Source organism: Castor canadensis, chromosome 18, assembly GCF_047511655.1.
Source record: "Castor canadensis chromosome 18, mCasCan1.hap1v2, whole genome shotgun sequence".
In the NCBI taxonomy this organism is placed as follows: Eukaryota; Metazoa; Chordata; class Mammalia; order Rodentia; family Castoridae; genus Castor; species Castor canadensis.
Window position 1 is genome coordinate 15,353,104 of NC_133403.1, and position 26,142 is coordinate 15,379,245.

General features: G+C 38.8%; 1 pseudogene; it reads left to right on the forward strand.

Moving 5' to 3' along the window:
* Positions 1 to 8,889, forward strand: part of LOC109679550 (metaxin-3 pseudogene) — a 46,688-nt pseudogene extending 37,799 nt beyond the window's left edge.
* Positions 8,890 to 26,142: the final 17,253 nt, after the last annotated feature.

Sequence of the window (26,142 nt, forward strand, 5' to 3'; positions counted from 1 at the left end):
CCAATATATTTACCTATAATTTCTTCCATTAGCTGTATTGCTACCTTCTGCCTATCTACCTATGTATAGGTATAAGGAAGGGATGCATTTGTGTACTTCTAGTGAACCACTTTTCTCCATAATCTGATGAATTATTTCATTACTCCATTGTATTGGGGGTATGAATTTCACATGTCAGTTTTCAACACACACCCATACATCATTTTATTTTACTGGCCTATTTATTTGTTCCTGCTCCCATATGATATGAGATTTTCTTTAACTAACAAAATTAATTATTTCTTAAATGCTAGTAGGACAAGACCCTGCTCTTTCTTCTTACTTACTAAAATTCATTTACTGATTTTAAAGGAATCTCACTTTGTTACAGGTTCATGTTTGTACAATGAAGACTTAAAAATCATAATTTGTGGTGCACTTGTCTTCTTCCATGTCTAATCTCATACTCTATACTATTTCTTCCTTTTTACCTTGTTCAGGTTCACATAGGCTTTTTTTCTCCAGCATTAAAAACAAGCTATTTATCCTTGTGGAAAGTTTACCACAAGAGAGAAGGGAAAATGCTTTGAAGAAAGAAGGCATTATGTATAATTAGTTGCTCATCTCCTTCCCTTGGGATTTCAAGTCCATGACTTTGAAAGAAGTCAAGAAGTATTCATCCTCAAACAAGTAATGGAGTAGAACCTGAATGTAACTAACATAGAGGTAGCCATAGTGCAGCCTGGTGAGAATTTCCACATGTTCACAAAGGAAGAAATCAAGGGGAATTAATCAAGAACACTTAAGGAAGAATGATCCTCAGAACTTCTCTGGACAATTCCAGTTCTCCTCATGCCCAATAAATATTATTTCCATACCCTATTTGATGTAAAATCTCCAGTGTATGTGCCTTTTATGATATATGTACATGAAGACAGTTCTGAAGTAAAGAAAAAAAAACTTTTTAAACCTGCTATTTAGAGTGGAGTGTAGCTCATTATTTAATTATTACATTTTATTATTCAGTTAATGTCCATAGAATCAGTAGTAAGGTCCTTTCTTTAATTTCTCATATTGGCAGCATGCTTCTTGTGTCCCTGTTTTTCTTTTCTTTTCTTCCTTGTTTAGTCTGGCTAGGCTTCTATCAAATTTGTTGATCTTTTCAAAGAAACAGTTTTTGTTTTGTTGATTTTTCCTATTGCTTTTTGTTTCCAACATATTGATTTGAGCTCTACTTTTTAGCATTTCTTTACTTCTGCAGAGTGAGCATCTGTCTCACTAGTGGGAGTTTTGGGGGCTGGGTTTGGGTAGGACTGGGCAAATCTTGGGTCCCCAAACTCTTGGTAGTCTGACAAGAAGGCTGAGGTATTGGGCTTAACTGAACTGCCAAGAAGCCAAGGGACCTGTAGGTTGGGTCCTGAGCACTAGGTGTGTGAAAAACAGACAATGGCAAAAATTACAGCCTCTCCAAGAAATGTTCCCAGGAAAATTGGATATATGCATGCAGAAAACTGAAACTAGTTCTGTGACTCTCACCCTACATAATATCAACTCAAAGTGGTTTAAAGACCTTAATGTAATACCTGAAATATTGAAACAAGTGCAGAAGAGTAGGGAATAGAAAGGAACTACTAGACATAGGCAAGAACTTATTAAATAAAACATCAGTGGTTTACCAATTAAGAGAAAATACTGACAAATGGGAGGACATGAAATTAAAAAGCTTCTGCCAAACAAAAAAATGGTCACCAGATGAAAGAAGTAGTCCCAAAGAAAATCTTTCCCAGGTGCATATCTAACAAGGGATTAATAACCATAAAGTACAAGGAGCTCAAAAAACTAAACTCCTCACAAAAATCAATGATCCAATGAAGAAAGGGGCAAATGAACTGAACAGAGTTTTTTCAAAGGAAGCAGTCCAAATGACAACAAAATGAAGCTAAACATCTCTGACCTTAAGAAATACAAATCAAAACCAAATTAAGATTCCAGTTTACTCCCTTAGAATGGCTATAACAAAGAATACAAACAACAACAAATGTTGTGGGGGGTGTGGAGAAAAAGGAGCCCTCACACACTGCTGATGGGAATGTAAATTAGTGCAAACACTATAGAAAATAGTATGGAGGCTGTTTAAAAAACTAAAAATAAAATTGCCATATGATCCAACAATACAATTCCTAGGGATATATGTGAAGGAATGTGAGTTTGGTTACAGTGAGGACATCTTCACATCCATACTTATTGCAGCATTATTCACAATAGCCAATTATTATGGAAACAGTTGATATGCCCCAGAAGAAGGAAATTTTGTCATTTGTTGGTAAAGTCATGGGACCAGAGAGATTCATCTTTTTTTTTTGATGGTACTGGAGTTTGATCTCAGGGCTTTATGCTTGCTAGGGAAGAACATCCTCATAAATGAAGTTAGCCAGGTGCAGAAAGCCAAAGTCCACTTGTTTTCTCTCATATGTGGAATAAAGATCAATAGAAATAAAAGCAATATTATATACACAGAAATAATATACACAGAAAAATTATGCAAAACTTGGACTTCTATAGGAGACCAAGAAAGGAGGAAAAGCTGAGAAAGATAGCAACTAATAATGAAATACATCACATCTATGTAAGAACAAGACAAAGGAAACATGCTGGAAAGCATTGACCACTGTTCTGAAAATAATGCAGAATGGGGGAAAAGGAAGAGGAAGTGCAGTGGAGGGTCTTACATTGCCTTAAGTACTGGGCATGTACAGATATAAATACCAATGCAAAATTCCCAGTGGAAAATGAACAGACACCTAAACAATGAAGGAAAAGAATGAAAAACAGGTAATGCTAGGGGGAGGTCACTGATGGAAGAGGAAGTGTAAAACAAGGAAGTAGAGAAGGTGAATATGATTGAAGTACTCTGTATACAATGATGAATATGGAATTTTTAACCTGTTGAAATCACTATAAGAAGAGTACTAAGGTAGAAAAGTGAAAAGCAAAGGGAATGTACCATTCAGTTTATATATATATATATACATGGAAATGTCATAATGAAACTCCCTGTATAGGTATCATAAAGAAACAAATATCTTCTTCAAAACCAGGAGACAGGAAGGTAAAACAAGTGCTGTCTAAGGGTTGGTACAAGTGGGAGGGGAAAAGATGTAAGTAATGTGTGTGGAAGGTTGAATATTGTGGAAATATTATGTACTCAGTTATGAAAATGGAAAAATGAGACCTATGGAAAGTATCCTAAGAATTGGGAGATTGGGGATAAAGGAGAATAATGGAGGGGTGAATTTAACTATTTTATATTGCAAACAGTTTTGTAAATGTCACTATGTAAATCCAGTACAACAACATATTGATAAGAAAAACAAAAATAAAGCTGCATACCACGTGAAACAGAATATGGAGCTGGAAGTAGTCACAGATATCAGTTCTTCCTAGGAAACAAGTATTTGGGGGTGGTAATGGATGAGAATGAATGTGGCAAAAGTAACAAAGGCAGAGAGCAGGGGTGCGGCAAAAAGCCATCCTCCAAAATTGGGCCAGTGATATATCCCTGAGCTGGTCTTGTGGGAGTGAGAGAGGTACTCAAAATTGAATTGCCACACCTTGCTTGAGGAAGAGATGACCAGACAGAATTGCAGCTACAGGGCAATGCAGCTGCTGCTTGGTGAAAACAAGAGCTCTGACCACCTTGCATGAACTGGAAGTGAGTTACCTCAGACCCCATTTGCAACCTGCCCTGTAGACAGAAGGAACCAAATACTGTTCACAAGCCAGTCAACTGATGAGACCGCTTCAGAGTTCCTGCTTGTAATGGACAGCCTATAAGACAAAGGAAAGTGGGGGAAAAAAGAAAAAAAGTTCCTTCAACAATCTCCATGCATTTCCCACAAAACCCAAGACACCAAGAGCAAATATCATGATTGGATGCCAAAGGAATAACTTCAAAACTTTTACAAGCAGATTGAACTTACCTGTTTTTTCTCTTTATTTTTCTTTTTTTGTATTATTAACCTTACCATCACTATTTTCTTATCCCTGCTCTTACCCTCTTCATGTTCCCTGCTTTTCTTGTGCTACAATCCATTCTTCTCCCTCCCAACTACTAGTTCTGCTCCTTCTCATCCACTCTCTACCGTTCTTTGCCTCCCCCTACTATCCTTCCCCAACCTGTCACCAAATTACCCCTCCCTCTTAAACACTAACCACCTACTGACTAGCCTACTATACCAAACATACACACCACTGGCCCCCTGCAATACCTCTCACAAGCACATTCCAGTATAACAGTGGAAATATACCTCAACACACACACGGGATACAAAACCCAGCAGACCCTACCTCTCTTCACCCACCCACCCCCTTTATTTCTCACCTTTTCAGTGCCATCTTTACTAATTACCCAAATTTTTATATGTAGCCTAATAATCATAACAACCCCCTAAATCTCACTGTTTATAGATATTACCACCAAAGCATTTTCTATATAATATGTAAACAACTGATATGGCATTGAACCTGTGACTTTGTTATTGCTAATTTAAAACTCCAGGCAAGGGACAGAAACAGCATATCAACCTAGGTAACAACCAAGTCAGTCAAAATATGAAATCTAAATCAATGGAAAGAATAAAGGTAATTTAAACCACCAACTAACCAGTCAGGGACATAGTTGCACAGCAGCAACTGGAGCAATGGGGAGAAAAAGAGGAAAGAAAATTACACTCCTCAAAAACAAAACAAAACAAAACAATTTAATAGAGGATATAGTGTAAAATGAAGAAAATGGATATCAAGTTCCTGACCACAATAAAACAATGATACATTTCACTAATGAGCCCAGTGAGGCCCACAAGAAAATCCCTCAAAGAAGGATCATGGAAGAGATTACTGAGAAATTCATGGAGAAGATACTAGACATGGTTAACCAGAAGGTATAAGATGTACTCAAGAAATTTCAAGACACCACAAATAAATAACATGAGAAGAAACAGAAACATATAAATGAACTTTGAGAAGACTTCAATAAATACCAAAGTGAAACAAAGGACAATATAAAAAAGAGATACATGAAATAAAGAAGACAACACAAGATATAAAAGGGGAGTTGAACAAAGATATGGAAAAACCTCCAAAAAATGAATGAGACAGAAGTCATGTAAAGAAAAGGTCCCTTTAGTCAAACAAAAAACACAGAGGAAGGCCACTCCAGCAGACTAAAACAAGTGGAAGATAGAATAGCAGAGCTCAATGATAAAATAGAAATTAAAGAAAAAGCAGAAGAACCCTTAGTCAAACAACACAGAGCTGTGAAAGGAATATGCAAGAACTCACTGACTCCATCAAAAGACCAAACCCAAGAATCATGGGCATTGAAGAAGAGGTGAAAGCCAAAGGGATACATAATATATTCAATAAAATAATAGAAAATTTCCCAAATCTTGAGGAAGATTTGCCCAGTCAGGTAAAGGAAGCCTCCAGGACACAAACAAACTTGACCGACATAGAACCATTCATGGCATATTATCATTAAAACAACAAGGACAGAGAATAGAGAAAGAATATTAAAGGTTGTAAGAGAGGAAAAATAACATATAAAGGTAAACCCATCAAAATAAAAGCTGATTTCTCAACAGAAAACTTAAAAGCATGATTAAAAAAGAAAGGCATGGAGTGAGGTGTTTCTGGCACTGAAAGAAAATAACTTCAGCCCAAGGATATTCTACCAAGAAATATTATCATTCAAAATTGACAAAACAATCAAAATCTTCCACAGTAAACTGAAACTAAAACAATACATGAACACCAAGCCACCACAACAGGAGATTTTACAAGGAAATCTTCACACAGAAGATGAAAGCAAAGAAAACCATGAGTGGACTGGAAGTATTAAAATGCAGGAGAAGAAAAGACAAGTAATCAGAGAGTAGCAGTGACTTGGTTGCCCACAAACAAATCCTTAAACCACAAAACAACAAAATCACCACATACCTATCAATATTAACATTGAATGTCAATGGACTCAACTCTCCCATCAAAAGACCCTGTTTGGTAAACTGGATTAAGAAGGAAGATCTCACAATGTGTTGTTTACATGAGACCCATCTTATTGACAGAAATAAACACTGGCTTAAGGTGAGAGGCTGGAAGAAGAGTTACCAAGTCAATGGCCCCCAAAACCAGCGAGGAGTAGCATATTTACATCAGTCAAAGTATATTTCAAACTTACATTGCTTAAATGAGACAAAGAAGGTCACTTCATACCAATAAAAGTGGCAATGTTACTCATGTTATTACACAGGCACACAAAAACCTATGATTATTGGAGCACTACTCACAATAGCCAAGCTATGGAAACAACCAAGATGCCCCACTAATAATGGCTTAAGAAAATGTGGTACTTATACACAATGGAATTTTATTCAGCCACAAAGAATGAAATTTTCTCATTCACAGGTAAATGGATAGAACTGGAGAGTATAATCTGAAGTGAAGTTTGTCAGGCTCAGAAGGACAAAAGTTGCATGTACTCCCTCATATGCAGATTATAGACCTAAAACTAATGCAGTAATATAATTGGACATGGGTCACACACTAAAGGGAGATGCACACTAGAGGGATACAGAATGGGAAGGAAACCAAATACTTGAATGTGGTTGATGCATTCACTGAATAGGAATGAATGTAGTAATCTTCAATGGGCAGGGGCCACTATGGGTAGGGGACTAGGAATCAGTGAAGAGGTCTGGTGGAGATGAACCAATTTGTGCTTGGAAACATTATAAGGAATCTCCCTGTACAACTATGTTTATCACAAACTATCAAAACCACTATATTTTCTTATCTTTTATGCTTTTTATTCTACAAAATAGGGAACGAGAGGGCAGAACAGGTTCTGTCTGGAGGTGGGAGGGATCAAATAATGTATACACATGTAAGTAAATGCAAAATAGGTACATTGTGTGTGGGGGTATTTGTGGGAGGGGGGTGGTGAATAAGGGAGATGAAGGTGAGGGAATGTGGTTAACAAGATTCATATACACATACATATGAAACAGAACTCTTGGAATTGCATTAAGTGGAGTGGGAATGTACTTGTGCAGGGAGGGGAGAGAAGGTGGGGCAATCTAATCAATGTAAAATGTAAGGCGTTTTGGAAGTGTCACAATGAATTCCCCTGTACGACAAATAAATCCTAATAAAATAGAAACAAACAAAAAATATGAAAAGGGAAAACTTGAAAATGCATTGTCTGCAGCAGGTTTTGAGAAGCTGCTACATATTTCTGGGGATTTAATATGGCCCACATAGCCACAGAGTTGTGTTCACAGCACAGAGACTTTAAAATGTGCCAACCCATAGCTTTGGTTGGCTTTCAGGCTCTATGCAAGCAGGAAATGAAGGCTAAGAAAGGGAATCACCACTACACCCTAAGAACGCTCAGCAAAGGTTGGAAGACAAACTAGTTCAAGTTTGTCTTCAATTTCCTGTGTAATCATTAACTGGTCACTAAGTAAGTGGAGACTATCACAGTTGCACATGAAAATAACGTAGATCTAAAAGAATTAGTCCAGGGAAAACATTAAACAAAGATTTAATAAGAATAGCAGCAATAACAAAACTCTGGTGAGAATTTGATTTTAATGGTTACCACTTTGTGTTTCTTAGTATATGTGGAAAGTTCAAGAAAAAACATGACATGAAAAAAATTAGCCATTTCATGCATTTCCCCGCAGCAGTGTGGTATTATGGCAGGCTGGGATTCTGGCCAGTGCCTACTTTGAGCTCACTTTTGTCAATGAGTCACAGCCTGGCTTGTGACCCCGCATTGGCCTGGGAGAAGCATTGTGGCTCTTCTGTCTGGCTCCACATTATCTTAGCTTGCAAAGCCATGTGGGTGGTAGAGGTAAAAACCCACACAGCTTGGCATCCCCAGGACCTTTGAGGGGACATGGTCTCTGAAAGTCAGGAAGTTGGAGCACAATCTGGGACTGAGAGCAGGAGAGGGCCAGTCTGGGTGTCTGCCATCTCTGTCATTGGGGGTGGGACCATGAAGGAAAGCTGCTCTGCACATTTGCATTATGTACTCAGTCTAAAATGTTTTACTGCAAAGAGTTTCAGGCACCCTTGAAACTCAATGTGATAGACAGCATCTTCTTATTCTTACATAAGAGACATATCATGTAGTCACAGCTGATGTAGTCTCTGATGACCAAGAGGTGATGTACCAGTTTCTCAGCCTGCAAAATACTAAATTTTTAAAGAAAACAGAAATATAATGCTGATTATGAACTCTTCACAAAGCAAGGGGTGGATACACTGGCTTACATTGCTTTCCTTGAGGAGAATCTTCTCACTTCCGTGCTTCACACATTGTGGGTTGAGGGTGGCAGTTACTTTACTGGTACAAAGCCATGGCTTGCCTCATGAATTCCTTTTCCCTTTAGATTTCCCTTGAGTTTTATCCTTCCTATCAGGATGTCTAGGGGAGCACTGACTAGGATTCTCCTGACAACAGGAGAGCCTCCCCTCTATCATGTCCAAGAAGTGGAAGCACAGATATACAGAGATGCCAAGGAGTTCCTAAATCTTTTGTGAAACAGATTGGGAACATCTCAGCTTTTCTTTGGAGATACGCCTTCTATGTTGGATACATATGTTTGGTTTTCTTACACCTCTTTAGAAAGTATGGTTTCCTTAACATTCAGTTACAAGAACATCTGAAACAGCTCTCCAACCTGTGTCACTTTTGTGATGACATCCTAAACAGTTACATTAGGCTTAGTCTTGGAGATGGATGACAATTTTCACCAAAGCCCTCAGCTTCCTCCTCGGAAACTGCCAACACTCAAATTGACTCCAGCAGAAGAAGAGAGTAATTCCTTACACCAGCTATCACCCTGACAGTTGGCATGTTTTGTAGCCTAATTTCTTATGATTGTCTAGGTAATTTCTTACACCGAGGATGTGAAGGCAAAAAGAAAATACTGCTCCTAGGTATATGGAAAACTCTAAAACAAAAGTAACTTTCTATGATACCTGTTTTTGTTTGTTTTGTTTTTAATTATGAAGCTTGTATTCTAGCTTGGCAATGCATTTTAAATAAAGGTGAATGGTAAATGAGTGTGTTGGGGGGAAAAACACTGTACTGTATATGAACAGAAAAAACTGTATTAATCTTAATAGATTTTTGACTTTGATTCACATGTTGCTGACAAAAAGCTACAGTTCTGTTCTGAATGTATATTCCTAATTTATTCAAGTTAATTTTTCATTTTATTAACTTAGTTTTCTTATACCCACTTAAATACATAATGTATGGCTCTCTGGCTGAGACATTTTCTGTTTAGAAATCTGATGCCTATATTAGGAACTAGGAAGAATATAAATTATTTCTATAGAAAAGTGTGTATTTAACTTTAAAAAGCAATGAGGAATGTGCTTTTTTATTGTGCTCTAATATGTAGACCTATATCTATATTGATCACTCTATCTACATGCATCATTGTACAAAGAAATAATGAGAAAAATTTTCCACAAGAGAATATAAATAATAAATTCTCTTTTTTTTAGCATGTACCTGTTGTACAAAGGGGTTTCACTGTGACTTTTACATGCATGCATGGAAATAATGTACTTTAGTTAGATTCACCATCTGTATTACTCTTCTTATCTCCCCACTTTTAAAATATTTAATGGAATTCCTCAATCTATTTTCATACATGCTTATGAGGTACTTTGATTATATTCAGTTCCCTTTTCACTATCTCCTGTCATAACTCCCTCTCACATGTTCCAACTCCAAAACCGTTCCCCAATTTTACATTCACATAATTCATTGCATTTTAGGTATAGAAATAGAATTTTTTCTAAAAAAATAGATAACCAAGTGCATAGTTGTATGGATTCATATCCGGGTCCTCTATTTTGTTCCACTGCTCTTCGTATCTGTTTTTGTGCCAGTAACATGCTGTTTTTATTGCTATAACTCTGTAGCATAGTTTGAACTTGGGTATTGTCATACCTCCAGAATTGCTCTTTTTGCTCAGTATTGCCTTGGTTCTTAGTGATCTTTTGTGTTTCCAAATGAACTTGAAGGTGTGGTCAAGAGATTAAGAGACATAGGACTCAATAAAAATAACTCCCTTCTAGTCTCAGGATGAAAATTCCTCATTCAAAAATATGACTCTGGGGCTGGAGTAGTGGCTCAGATGTTAGAGCACCTGCTTAACACAAAAGGTCATGAGTGCAAGCCTAGCACTGCTAAAAAAAGTATATGGCTCTGAGTGCTGAGTGTGTAGGTCAGTGATAGAACATCTGAATAACATGTGAACAATACCCTGTGTTCAACCCCTAGCGCTGCAAAAAAAAAAAAAATCTAAACTAAACAGAAAACTACATGCCAGGGCTAGATGTGTAGCTCAGAGCTAAAACACTTGCTTAGCATGTGTGAGGCCCTAGTTTGTCCCCAAGAACAACAACAAACAAACAAAAACTCAAGTAGCTCAATGGCATTTGGGGCAATTTTATAGGACTTTAGTTTTTGGTGCTGGGGATTGAAACCAGGAAGCATATGTTCTGCCACTGAGATATAACCCCAGTTCCAAATGGCTTCTTTTTAAACTAATCTGAATGCTTTAAGTTCATGAGAGGTAGGGAAAGGAAGATTGTAGCTGCAATAAAGCCCAAATGTCATAATATTCAGTCAAAATCCTCCTAAAGCCATCCTTTAAAAATCTGGATTTGGGGCTGGAGGTATGGCTCAAGTAGTAAGGTACTTGTCTGGCAAGTATAAGACCCTGAGTTCAAATCCCAGTCCATCAAAAAAAAAACCAAGCAAAACAAAAAACAAAGGGAAGAAAAAAACATAGTGATTTAGGCTTTTTGGCATTGCCTTATGTGGTGTTCCTCCTTACTGCAATAATTCAACGTTAGAGAATCAACTCTCCAGAGTGAGCAGACTGGAGCCACATGTCCTCAGATGCACCCAACTGATCAATAAAGTCATGAAAAGTATGTGGCCTATGGCATTTCTTCTTCGTCTTTTTTTTGTTGGTGGTACTGCAGTGTGAACTCACAGCCTTGAACTTTGCATTTGCTAGGCAACTGCTCGACCACTTGAACCAGTCAACCAGCCCATTTTTATTGCTTATTTTTGAGATAGGGTATCGCTTTATGCCAAAGCTGACATAGACCATAATATTCCTATTTGTGCTTCCCTACATAGCTAGGAAGACAGGTACTCCTGTCCACTCCCAGCTGTTGTTAAGATGGGGTCTCATGGGCTTTTTGTGCATGCTGACCTAGAACCTTGATCCTCCTGATCTGTAGCTACTCAGGTGGACTGAGCCACTGAGCTTGGCTGGGAAATTCTTACTAAATTAACCACCCTTGGGACTGTCTTCCTTTCTGAGACTATGCAAGTCTCATCATTTTATTAGGCTTAAGTAAAATAAATAGATAAGATTCTTTCATCAACAAAAAGAACGTGCTTGATGATTTTCCTCTATTCCAAAATGTTTACCTCTACTGAGATATTTATGTATGTATTTCACTTTTGGTGCTGAGTATTGAACCCAGGGCTTCACAATGCTAAGCCTGTGCTCTTCCACTGAGCTTTTTAAAGACTAATAGTCATACACAAAACACTAACAGCTGACATTCCCTATCCCAAACCCCCACACTCATTCAGGTTTAGAACGATGGGCACATTCATCAAATTCACAGCCCTTAAAAGACACAGAAGTCTATGAAGACAGAAGGCACCCCTACAAAAGCACTGCATCCTATAAAGGCAAGCTGCCCATTTTATGCCACCTGATGGAGTAAATGCCTGGCCTTTGAAATTGTAAGTCACCAGAATTTAACAGCAGGACCTGGGCCTTGATCTCATCTGGACTAAAAAATGACAGCTTCACCTTGCTGAGCCTGGTCTCCTTGGAAATCAAAAAATTTCCAAGCCTGCCACAGGCTTCAGAGGCTTCCTCAGAGCAAATTCACTTTATTTGAGGGCTATGTTTTGAAACAGTGAGAACTTACTTTAGATGAAATCACATTATACTCAATTAGATATTGAGATTACATTAATAGTTATATAAAACATTCTGAGCTTGCTGTGGTGGTACACACCTGTAATTCTAGCACTCAGGAGGCTGCTGCAGGAGGATCACAAGTTTGAGGCCAGCCTGAGTTACATCATGAGACCCTGTCTAAAAAAACAAACATAATTCATTTAATTAAGATAAAGCCTCTGTGGTGCCATATCTTACATTCTTTATTTCTAAGTTTAAAACACAATATCTCACCTTCTATTTGCCTTTTTCTCTTCCTTCAAACATTATCTTCTTAACCTTTCATGGGGGGTGTTTGGCCCATTTAATCCTTTGTCTAGTGCAGTGTGGGGTATTTGGCATCATCCTTAATTTTTATACCCAGTAAATTCCAGTAGCACTCTTCACCAATTGGTGGCAATAGAAAATGTCTCCCAGTGGAAGTCATGTCCCAGATAAGAACAACAGCTTAACTAAGAAGTGACAATAGACCAAGATCATCTACCCCAGAAAAATGACAGCTATAGACATTTCACATTGATATCACTTCAACTGTCCTTTTGTACTTTGTTGAGTCTCTCGTTTAGTAACAGTTGTGGCACAGACTGTTAGATATTAGTCACAAACCTGTCTTCCCCTTCTGGGCCCACAAACAAACTCTATTTTTCAGTCTTTCTCCAAGAAATTATGGCCTGTGACTATGTTCTAACCAATGAGTAAAATGGTCACTTCCACACTGAGCTCCTAAAACCTCTGAAACTTGACTCTCTCCATGATTCTTCTACATTCTTGGAAGGCTTGGGTTGGAAATGACAGAACCATCTGGCAGAAGGGGGTCTGGCTCCCAGAACTGCCAATTGGAGGTGCAGCACTTGAATAGACATACCCTTCTTGAAAGTGGAAATAAAAAGAAGTATCTTCTATCATGTTTATACTACTGAGACTGTGTGGTTCAGCTAACACAGCAGCTACTGTTTTTCCTCATCTGTCCTCTACTTTCTACTTCTGTTGTCACAGTGAATGTTCCTTTATTCTCTCTCTTTATTATTCATCTTTTTATTAGGTACTGGGGCTTGGACGTAGGGCCACATTTTTACTGGGCAGGCACTCTACCACTTCAGTCACTCCACCATTCCTGTTTTGGGTTGGATATTTTCAAACTAGGATCTCACAAACTATTTGCCTGGGGCTGGCTTTGAACCTTGATCTTTCTGATCTCTGCCTCCTGAGTACTAGATTACAAGCATAAAGTGCCTGGCTCCCTTGCTATTCTTGTAACAATTTTTTCTATTATGCTTGCCTTGTTTATGGCTTGTGCTTACCTTTTTACTTTCATGACTGTGTAGAAAAAACAAACCCAGACTCAAACTCAGTTTCTCCTACTATATAGTGCAGATCACTTCTGATACCTGATGTGTGGGAGTGTCTCTCCACAAGCAAGGATGCAAGCAATTCTGAACAACAGGTATGTCCTCTAATTCAATGCCAAATTAACACCATCTACCTGGTGTTAGCATCAGATTTCAGTTTGAGGCTCAGTCCCCAAGACTGACCCCTCTGCCCAATTCAATTCAGATGTCAGTCACAAGCCCCAGGTTGTTTATTCTGGTGTGTGTGGCTATGCATTGGGCTTCCCACAATCCTCTTTTTGGTTTCCATGAATGTAACTGAGTGACTCACAGAACTCAAGGAAACACATTTACCAATTTATTGTAAAGAGGATTACAAAGGATACAGATGAAGAAACACATCAGGCAGGTGAAGCAGAAAGTGGTACAGAGCTTCCATGGCCTTTCTGGGTGCACCATCCTACAATAACATACATGTGGTCAGCTGTTTGAACTATCCAGATGCCATCCTTTTGGATTTTTATGGGCACTTCATTGCATACACATGGACATCCTGTAGAAATGTGATTGGACATAGTCTGATGACATGCTTGATGGATGAGTGGGGAACATACCAAGGCCTGTCTACTCACATGCCTGAGCCTCTCTATGTGGCCTGCCTTCTTCAGGACTTTTGAAATGGGGATATCAGGACATACTATCAAATACTGAAGGTCAGAGAATATCTTTATGGCCAAGCTACAAAACAAAACAAAAAGGCAGGGGGAGAGTATAGCTTTAGTTTCTGTGAACTGCCTTGGGGAGGGAGTTATGAGACTGGAACTATGTATGAAATCACATATACATAAATGTTAAATGACCTTACTGAATTCGTAGTATGTCCAAATACCCTTCATTTCCCTTCTTATCTCCAACTCTTCTATTTCTTTCATATTTATATAATGAAGGACATCTACTTTACCACAAAACAAATACAACTTTCTTTAACTTAATAATGTGAATAAAAGATTAAATGTTTTACAGGTTTCTGTATCTAACCTAAATGTTCAGAAATGCAGATTATCTCCTTATGTCTAAATAAGTTGTTGGTATTGCAGAACTTTCAAGAATCCATGTATAGAAGTTGCTACAGCTTGGAACCAAATAATCTTTGCTGTCAAACACAATCTAATTTTTCCACTGAGTTCTTATTGATAAACAATCTGGTGTTTGTATTTGTACATAACAATTACTCCCTTACATTTATATATTTTTATGCTTTGTCTTTATAAAATCAGTACCATAGTTGGACATAAATGCCCATGTACATAATACTAGCTACTCAGGAGGCAGAGATTGGGAGGACTTTGGTTCAAGGCCAGCTCAGGTAAAAAGTTCCCAAGACTTCATCTCAACCAACAGATAGGTATGGTGGTATGTTTCTGTAATTCCAGTTACATGGGTAGTGTAAATAGAAGAATATTGGTGCAAGGAGCCTGGGCATAAACAAAATCTTATTTGAAAAGTAACCAACACAGACTCCTGGTGGTGTGACTCAAGTGGTAGAGCACCTGACTAGCAAAGCACAAAGCCCTGACTTCAAATCCAGGTACTGCCAAAAAGAAAAATGGGTAGCATGAATTTTAAATTATAACTGTATAACGTATTTTTAGTGCCTTCATTTTCAAGTAAGATAGTTCTGAGACTGATCCCAAATTTCAAGCTTTATGGGGAGAAACCTTTAGAAAAATGTTATGAGAAACAAACATTTTCTGCTTGGCAATATAAAATTTAAACTATAAAAATTATACTATGTAATTATAGAGATATATGCAAATATGTACATATTTATATAAATTTATCTATGCATTGTATATAGTAGTATATGACTACTCATATATATTATGTAAATATGAACTAGATTTAACTGAGTTTAAAAGATTTGGCTACAACCTTCTAATCCCATTCACGTATTTTGTTTCAAATTCACCTGTTTCCCTTGTGATTTCCTATCTTTATTGTGGCAATGTCTGAGTTATTACTGGTGTAAAACCCACATTTTAAATTTAGTTTTAAATGATAAACAGAGCTTGCACATGGGAGACTGTTACAGCATATGACACAGTGTAACAAAGTTAGGCTCACATCTGTAATGTTTCAGTTTCCTGTACTTTGGTGTTACGGGGGGCACACAAGCTCTTGTTTTTGCAAGCTTATGCTCAGTTTTAATGAAGTTGGGTCACTTTCTTTAAAATCATCAGCAAAAGGATCATGACAATCTACTCACAAGCAGCCCAGACCCATCTCTCCTGAGCCCCTCTCCTTTCTTTCTAGCTCATGCCTACAACCTTATCATGAACACCACTCCCTTGTTCCTTCACATGGATATGTGACTGTCTCCCACATATGGATGGCTCCCCAACTGGCTTAACAAGCTCTGTCTTTTCCTTTGGTTCCCACCAATTACCTACTGGCTCCTAGGCTTGAGCCAGAGGCAGGGACCTGCACTGCTTCAAATGAGTCACACTTTGCCATGCCTTTGTGCACTGCCCAGGCTAGTTTGTACAGAGCACCTGCCCTGCCCCTCACTTCACCAGTCAACTCCTTTCACAGTGAGTAAAGACTTCACCTCTCAGACCCTTCCCTTTCATGGCATTCCTAAGGCATGCTTACCTTCATCACAAGCCGTTAGAGTGTCCTGAAATCTCTGGAAGAGAGGGACTGTGACTTGGAAGCATCCAATCTGGTGGGGGTCAAAGACATGAACTCAATAATATTCTATGAGAATCACTGAGCTGAGCTCAAGCTTTCTTATCTAAGATATAACATAAACAGTTCATATAAAGTTTAGTAAGGTCTACTTATCACAAGGAACTGTGCTAAGGGTAGGGAATGTTGACAATATGAAGAATAGTCATCAACTTCTTCAGCTACACTACACTTCTACCCAGCTACCTTCTACATTTCTACCCAGCTACCTTCTACACTACTACCCAGCAACCTTGACTTTAATAAAAAGAGTACACAGAGAGGTTCAAGGAGGTAGGCAACTCCTGCTTAAAGAGCTATGAAGAACCTCTTTGAGTTAGATTTCAAATGATTAAGGAGAATTTCTTCATTAAAGAACATGGAATATTCATAAACATGGTGTTGACGTATGAAAGTATGGAAACTTAATGTTATTTTCCTTTAATTAGAAAAATAAAATGTACTTGGTCTGGTGGAGTGCCTCAAACAGTAAAAACACCCTGAATTCAAACCTAAGTGCTGCCAATAAATAAACAAACAAACAAACAAATAAATAAATAAAATACATTTGTAAAAATTAAGAAGTTGAGCTGAAGGCCCAACTCATTGGTAGAACAATTGCCTGGCATGTGTGAGGCCCTGGGTTTGATTCCCAACACCTCCTCAAAAAGCCAGTTTTCTTATTTTCATACTAAGTAAACATTGCAATACCTGTTTCTGGTGGTGGGGAGGTGGTTGAGATCTGAATTCAGGACTTCAGCTTGCAAAGCAAACACTCCACTGCCTGATTCACACCACCAGTCTGTTTTGTCTGGTTATTTTGGACCTATTTGCCTAGGCCTGGCTTTGAGCCTAGATCCTTCTGATCTCAGCCTCCTAATCCTCTTGGCTAAGATTACAGGTGTGAGCCCCTGGCAAGAGGCTATACAATGGGCAAAGTCTTCTCAATACCTTCATGTAAAAGGGTCCTCTGAGGGGTAGCATGCAAAGTGGTTCAAATGGCAACGCACCTGCCTAGCAAGTAAAAGGTCTTAAGTTCAAACCCCAGAACCACCACCAAAAAAATTAAGTAAAAATATTAAAAAGAAACAGGGCTTTCAAGTGGCTTAAGTGTGAAGACACTGTGGGGATCTGTGTACAGCACATACCCAGAATAAACTTGTTCAGCAACACCACAGCCATGGCCTTGTCTAGACACCACTGCCCTGCTCAACCCCCTGTACCCCCAGGTTCACAATGAGCCACATTTCCTGTAGGTAATTGCATGGCTTCCCTGCACTCCTCACCACTCCCTCTACATGGTCATGCCACTTGCTGCCCATCATCTGTGCCCCATATGCACACTGATAGGTTGCCTTCTGCCTTCCCATTGGCTGCAGACCAGATCCAGCCAGGGTACCAGGTAACTCCTGGGTCTCCACTGCTCTAAGAAGGAAGTCAGACTTTGGGTAGGGACATTACCAAGTCTGTCTTCCTTGGGAATTCACCCCTAGCCAGCGTTTCCTTGTACTTTCTAGTAACACTTTTAATGAAAGGTTAGAAGTTCATTATGCTACAATTTCCCTGTTTAACCTACAGTGTGATTTCATTTTCATTAGTAGACTCAATTAGCAGGAATGTCCTCAGATCCTATGATCAAGAAAATTTGAATGTATGCTATTAACATTTCTATCCTTTTATTATAAATATGTTTTCAACGTATCAATGGCTAAAAGTAACCTAAAAGCACACATTCATTTGTTTGTGTGTGTGTAGGGGGCATGTACACAGGTTTGAACTCAGGATTTTAAACTTTCAAAGCAGGCATTCTACACATGAGCCATAACTCCAGTCTATTTTTCTCTGGTTATTTTTGAGACAAGGTCACATGAACTGTTTTCCCAGGCTGGTAACTTCCAGTTCAATGGAATCACTGTGTATCACCTGGTATAAGAATTCCTCTTTTTGGAACTAAGACTCAGGGCTGGGCATGGTGGCTCACACCTGTAATCCCAACTATTAGTGATGTGGAAATCATGAGGATTGCAGTTCAAGGCCAAAGTTGGCAAAAGATTAGCAAGGTCCCATTTCAACCAATGGCATGCATCTGTCTTCTCATGCTACATGGGGAGACATAAATAGGACAGATGTTCATGTTGGCCTGGGAAAAAAGGGAGACCTTATCTCAAAAGCTAAAGCAGGTCAGAGGTTGGCTCAAGTGGTAAAGCATCTGCCTAGCAACTGTCAATGTCCTGATCAGGTTCATCCTTTGTACCACCAATAAAAAGAAAGGCAAACAAGAACCTAACAAATGTAAAAATAATTGGTGTTGTGGCTCAAGTAGTAGAACATCTGCCTAGCTATGCAAGGCCCTGACTACAACCTCCAGTATAACCAAAAAGAAAAAACCCAAAAACAAACTATGACCTGTAGGGCAACTACAAAGGCAGTGGAAGGGCAACTACCAAGGCAGTGGAAATAGGCAGATAGCAGTTTGAGGCCAACCTGGACAAAGGGTATTGAGACCCTGTATCAAAAACAAGCTGGAAGGGGGCTGCTGGTGACTTACACCTGTAATTCTACCTACTTGAGAGGCTGAGATTAAGAGAACAGTGGTCACAGGACAACCAGGATAAGAAAGTTTGTGAGACTCTATCTTAAGAAAAAAGCTGGGTATGGTGGCTTAAAACTGTCATCCCAGGGAAAGCAGGAACCTTAAAAAAGGAATATCATGAGATTATGGAGGTGATTCCAAGATGGCAGCTAGAGGGAGGAAGAAGAAAGCGAACCTCCTATAGTGAAATCTTGGAGAGATGCTGGAGACACACTTTGCAGGAAAACCATGGAGAAGAGGCAAAACTTTGACCCCTCCACACCTCCAGCCGGTGCAGAGAATCTCCACTTCACGTTGGATGGAGAAACAAGGAGGGACCACCGGGGCTGCCAGTCACCCATGCCCAGACAGTTTGGGAAGATGCGGACAAGGTGAGCTTCATGGTACCGCAGTACTCCCACAGACAAGCCTGGGCCAGAGCAGCATAGCCTCCTGGACAGACCGGCCTCCACCCCGGGAAAAAAGAGAAACTGACTAATAAGCAATAAGAACAATAAAGACATGCGGGAAAGAGGATGGGGCACACTGAGCGCTGAAGATTGGGGGAAGGGAATCCTTCCCAGTAATGTAAATAAACAAGCCGGGCAGGCAGGAGAGGCTCCGGTGGGAGTGGGAGCGTGCGCCCAGCAACCAGGAGTGGGAAAGCTTGTGAGAGTGGCAGAGGGAGGAAAATTCCACAGGAGAGAGGGGAAGACCCACTTCCCATGGTGAGCTGTAAACAAACATGGCGGCTGGCAGGAGCAGCAGCACCGCCCAGTGATCAGGAGCAGGAAAGCCTGTAAAAGTGGCGGTGGGAGGAAAACTGCACAGGAGAGGGAGGAAGACCCACTTCCCACATGAACTGTAAATAAACACGCAGGCCTGAGAAAGTGGATGCAGTGTCACCTTTCCCAGTGTGCTTGGAAAGGGGAAAGGTTGTAGCAGAGGCTCACGCACAGGAGAACTCTGAGTAAACAATGCCTGCAGATCCAGGTGAGTGCTAAGCTCACCCCAGAGATCTGCATAAACAATGCCTCCAGCAACAGCAGGCTGACAGCAGCAGGCAGGCAAGGGGACAGTTGTAGATACCATTCGCAGAACTGTCTCCAGAGACTTTTTTGTTCCTTTCCTCCCTATCTTTGATGAGAGAACAACTGAATTACACCTGCATGCTGAAAAACTTACTGAAACTGTATTGCATTTGAACTTGGGACACTTGGTGGGTTTTTGTGTGTGTGTGTGTGTAGTTTTGTTCTACTTTATGCATCCCCTTTGATGAGACAAATACAAAACAACATCTGAGGCACCATCTCCAGGATTGGAGACTGAGATGGACACTCAAATTATTAAGACTGAAAATTCATTGCATTTGAACTTGGTTTTTTTTGGTTTTTAAAAATTTTCTATTTTTCATTTTATTTTATTTTTATATAAATAAATATATTTCTTTCATTTACTTATTTTTTATTTTTATTCTTATCTTTATTTTATTTTTGATTTTCAATGCTCTCTCTCCCTCTAATGCCTGTCCAGCTTACTGTCGACTAGTACACTAATGCTCCCTGTTTATACCTTTGAAAATTTCTTGTCTGATTCCTTGTTCTGTTTTCTCCTTCTTGTCTGTTTATTTGTTTTTCTCATTTCCTTAACTTCTTGCTTTCCATCTCCTCTCACCCTTTCATTCTAAATATTACCATTGCTATTATTACAAGCTAGAAAATACATAATTGCACACAGTACACGGACAGAAACAACACCAAAGACAATGACAGGAAGACAGAAAAAACAGGGAAACCAGTTTCCCCACAGAAAAAAATTAGTACAGGAACCAGAGAGGAATGAAGAAAAGAGATACTCAGATCCAGACTACAACAAAATGAAGATAAACTATGCCAAAGGACCCAAAGAAGTCCACAAGAATAATTTAAAAGAAGACATACTACAGGTACTCAATGAGAATTTTATAGAGATGATACTGGATAGGGTCAACCAAAATGTACAGGAGACACTCAAGAAATTCCAAGACAACAAAAATAGAGAATTTGAAGAAGCAAAAGATGAAATGAAGGAAACCATAGAAGCACTGTACAAACACCAAAGAGAAACAGAGAACATGATGAATAAACAGATAAAGGAACTCAGGGCAAAAATAGACAACATTAAAGAGAAAACCACTCAGCACATGGAAAACCTCAGAAAAAAGAATGAAACAGAACTGCAAAACAAAACGGAAGGCCAATCCAGCAGGATAGAACAAACAGAAGACATAATCTCAGAACTTGAAGATGAAATGGTAATCAAAGGAAAAAGTGAAGAAAAAGTCAAAGACATAGTGCTTGGAAACAAGAGATCCTAAAAGTAAGAATACTGACATATCTGTTAGAATCATAGGGATAAAGTGAACCATATTTTTCTCTTGAGAGTATCATGGATCTAGAGAAAACCTGTGCCCAATATTTCTTTCAGATTTGGTACATTCTAATGGCTGATGCACAGAGAAAAACTGAAAACCTTTGCTTTTCATGAAGGTAATGTTCGAATTCTACTGTTTTGTGAAATTTGCACTAGGATAATCTGTGTGCATGTGTTTGAGGGTGACGTTTTACCTCTCAATGATTAAATTTTCTAATAGCAACACACAGGTAATACTTGGCTAGTACATTAGAAGACATGTTAGTATTCTGATTTGTTTTTAAATAAGCTGAAAAATATTAGCAGTGAATCATACAGAATAGAGAAACCTACCAGTAGAATTTCTGTTCTCTTTAGGGCCACAATCCTTGATGAAATCTTGGTATGATGGGAAAAAGATTGCTATCATTGTAGTAAAGACAAGTGTTGGTTTACTTCTCTGATTATAAAAACAGTGATTTCTAAGAGAAGTATTTGAGAACAGTGAAAATTAACATAGAACAGCACTAATAGAAACAATTATGAATGCTATTTAATAGCTTCTTATTATCTCTAATAAAGTTAACAACAAACTTTGAGAAATATTTGTATCTCAGGTGGAGTGGAGAAAAATGTAATGCAAGGATATATCCTATTACATTCTCATGGGTCACAACATGTTTTTATGCATAAATCTTGTTGGTATTTAACAGTAAAATAACGTTCAGTGTATTGATGACCCTTGGTCCCACCATGTCAGTGTCAGGTACATATGACCATGCAAAAGATCTGCTCATACAAATAAAGACATTATCAGGCAGCTTCTTCCAAAAAGTTGGGTATATCCAATTTTGGAGGAATCAACTTTGAAGGAAATTAAAGCCTTTGTAACTGGACTAATGAGATAATTCCTTTAGTGTGGTAATTCTAAGAAATACCTTAAAACTTCACCAAGTAAGGCCTAATGGATATTTTAAACATTGTAGAATCTGCTTTATTTTTAAGATTAATAGCCTGAATTTCTTGAAGCCCAGGTTAGACAGCTACACTTTGGGGAACCTTATTTCCCATAACTTATACCATTGGTAAGGGCAGGTTCCCAAGTGACTGATGAATTCAACTTTACTAGCAGCTGAGAAAAGACGTAGACATGATTTTTTCTTCTTCATGTTGTAACTATCTTGAAGACAGCAGATAAAGGAACATGATTATGCCATTCTTATGTGGATTACATGGGCTAGGTTATATAATGATATCTGAAGGCAAATATATTAGTAATCTATTGCTATGCAATGACTAAGATGGTCTTAATGCTTCCTTCAATTTATGAAGACTTTAGACAATTTCCTTTCTCCCTAAACACACTTATTGTTCCTTTTATAAGAAAATTGAAATGGTAACTTTGTGCTTTTTGAGATAAAAAAATACATGAGTATTTTTCTACCTAGGAATATTGTCATAAAGGAAAATGTAAAAGACAATAAAGAGCGTTCAATATATTTAATCATGAAAGAAATGTAAATAAAACCATACTGAGATTGCATCTCACCCCAGTAATACTGGATATTGTCAAGAAAACAAAAATTACAAATGATGATGAAGATGCAAGTGGACAGTGAGCATATACATGGTTGGTGGAAATGTAACTTAGTGTAGTAACTGTGGAAATCAATAGGGAGGTGCCTCAAAAAACTAAAAATAGAACTATTATATGATCCTTCTCTACTGCTTTTGCATGTGTGACCAAAGGAATTTAAGTAAACCTATGATAGAGATAGATGCATTATCTCTTTATTGCAGCACTATTAACAATATTCAAGTTACAGAATCAGCCATTGTATATCCATTTGTCTGTTGTTCGGTAACTGCACTACTATATATAATAATATATAATATATTATATATATGTAGATATTCAGTCATGAACAAGGCTGAAATTTTTATTTGCAGTAAAATAGATGGAAATGGAGAACATCATGCTAATCTAAAACATCCAGATTCAGAGAGACAAATATAACACATTCTCTAATATGTAGAAACTAGATCTAAAACCAAAATGATACAATCATAAAAACGGGACAAATTTTGGGTCAGGGATCCTGGTGGAGGTGGTAGAGAGAAAGGGCAAGGGGGAGATATGATCAATGTATATTTGTATGTACATATGAACAGGAAATTAGGAAACCCATTCAAAATTTTTGTAAGAAGTTTTTAGAAGTGGGTTGAGCAAAGTAAGGAAAAGAATGAGTATTACAGAGAAAGAATATGATCAGAGTACGTTATATAAATGTACTCACAAGCAAATATATGTAAGAAAATATCACAAGGAAACTGTTCACTTTGTATAATTAGCTTGAACAAATAAATATATTTAAAATGTCCCATTGTCTGTTGGGAGGAAGAAGTCTAAGCACCATTTAGCAAACACGATGACCTAATTAAATTGAACAACTTCTCTGCTGGGGCTAGTGGAGTGGCTCAGTTGGCAAGAGCAACTACCAGGAATACTCTTGCCAAAAGAAAAGCTAGAAAAGAAAGCATTGCTAGTGGAGTGGCTCAAGTTGTAGAATGCCTGTCGAACAACATCTTTGCCAGTATTCCTCAGAATATTCCCTTTTGCTCAGTCTGAAATTTGAAAGCTCTCCAACCTTTTGTTTAACAAAGAAGAGGTCAACTTCCCTCCTATTGCAAGAGTCTTGCTATTCTGAAGTAAGAGGGTTAATAAATTAAGAAACCATATATGCAACTAATTACCTAGTGAGAACTCTGTTTATAGCATTCAACACAAATAAACTTTTCCATAAATAAACTGAATGAAAACCAGGAGAAAGTGGTTAGCTATGTTTGTTTTGTTTGCTTTTTAAAAATATATTTCCTGTTTAGATTATGATGCTTAAATAATAACAAATATATAGCATGTAGTATCTCCAAGATATTTCAATAATGTATATTAGCTGGTATATCTCTGGGTAATTTCAATATAGTTGACAATAACAACTCCTTATTACCAAAGATACTAAAGAAATGCTTTAGCAAATTTTTTATTGCACAATAGAAGTGGTAGAACCATGCAAACTCATTGGAGATACAAGTCACATGACCTACTGAAGCAGACTCTGTACAAATTAAAAATATATGAAGAATTTAAAGAAGAGACAAGTTCAATGAAGAGTGTCAAAAATATATATTAAATAGAAATAATAGTATAAAAGACACTCTATTTGATTTACTCAAATATACATATGTATTTGATATTTTGAATTAACAATATCTTGGTAGAATCCAGATAATAGAATTTTCAGATTCAAAAAAACTTCAATTCCATTTCTGATTCCTAAAAACACACACACACACACAAACACACACACAGAAACACATCTGGTAAAAAAATAATTTCAATATACATGCATCAGGTGTTTGTAGCACATCTATCAGCATTATTGGTATAAAGCTTGTTACAGTGATATTATACCTCTTATGATGAATTTGGGCAACTTGCATGTGAGAATCAGTCAGTCATTCAAAAGCTTAAAACACAGGAAAGCAAATGTAGGACAATTATTCTCTGCAACTGCTTGTGTAATATCAAAGAGAAGGGGAGTATTGACTTATTCATTTACAGTCATTAAATACTTAATATTATAATAACAACTAATATTATAATAATGTTTCAGCAGCTTCACCAGTAGAACACAGATACTACTGAAGCTGGTTGCATGGATGGTGACACAGTGGTGGTTGGCAGGACACTGCCCAGATAAGGTTTTGTCTACACCCATGGAGGCTTGAGAGCAGGTATGGGGACTTGGCAAGAACAAGACCAGCATGAGCAGATTTGGTGCGTGTGCCTGAGGTGCTGGGAGGCAAGGGCTGCCATAGCCAGACTCCATGGTCAGGTCCGTATAGCGGGCCAGGGCTGCTGGAGCTCTTCCAGGCAGCAGGACACAACACGGACTAGCATGCACCCAGGTTCCCAAAGTGGCAGCAGAGAGCTACTAGCGGTGGTGCCTAGCTGCCAAGGTGCACGGGGACATTGGCAGCTTTGGCAGGGCAGGGAGCCTGGATCTGAAAGAAGGGAAGATCAGGAAAAGCCACGGGGAGCGAGAGCAGTGTCCACTCCTGTGGGCAGCAGGAAGCCGGACTCTAGTACCAGGCAGCCAACTGCAGTGATTCTTTGATATGGCCTCCCTCCTGCTGGTCCACTCCCACCCCAGCTGTCCTGTGACTGAGACAGCTCCTCAGGAGGCACCTGTCCTCCTCCACCACCTCCTCCCCCTTGGCTTTCCTGCATTGATCATCTTACTTTTCCTCCTGCACTGCATTGATGCATCTTCCCCTTCCTCATGCACCAGCACAACTACTAACCCAGCATGCTTAGGGCCTCAGGAATTTCCCTTCCCCTGGCATCTTACAGACCACAGCTGTCAGTTGACAGTTGACAGTGGCATCCCAAGTGTGGTTCCACTGCCTTTCTCCCCCCTTCAGAACACTGAGAGAGCTCCACCTGCAAGTGGTGGCGCTGAACTGCCAAGGTAGGAATTTCACTGGTACGCTTGCTGCAAGCCCTGGTTGATTGTCAGTAGCAGGCCTGTGGAAGAGAAACAATATAGGAGAGTAATCAAGGTATGAATTTACATTGGCTGGGTAGGTCAAGGCCCAGGGCTCTGAGCAGAAGTTCTGGCGAGCAGGAGGAACCAATTTCAAATCATAGCGACAAGTGAGAGGAATTTTTTTTTTCCTTCTTCCACCTGCACTCCCGGGGGCTCTCACCCAGTTTGCTAGATAATCAAGACACCAACCGGGGAAGATTGCATTCATACCTCGAATCCCACTCAGGAGGGAAGTCCGGAGTTCAATTACCAGTAGGAGGAGAATGACAGTTTTTTTTCTGTCTTCCACCTGGACTCTATGTCCTCTCCCCTGCTTTCCTACAATCTCAGGAAAGAGAAGAGGGCATTGGCACTGAGAGTCACGAATGGGCAAGTAATCTGTGAGTCCCCATCTCAAAAGATGCTTCAGTAAAAAGGGTTGCAATAAGCACCGTGGCTCCTTTTGAAGAACACAGTGC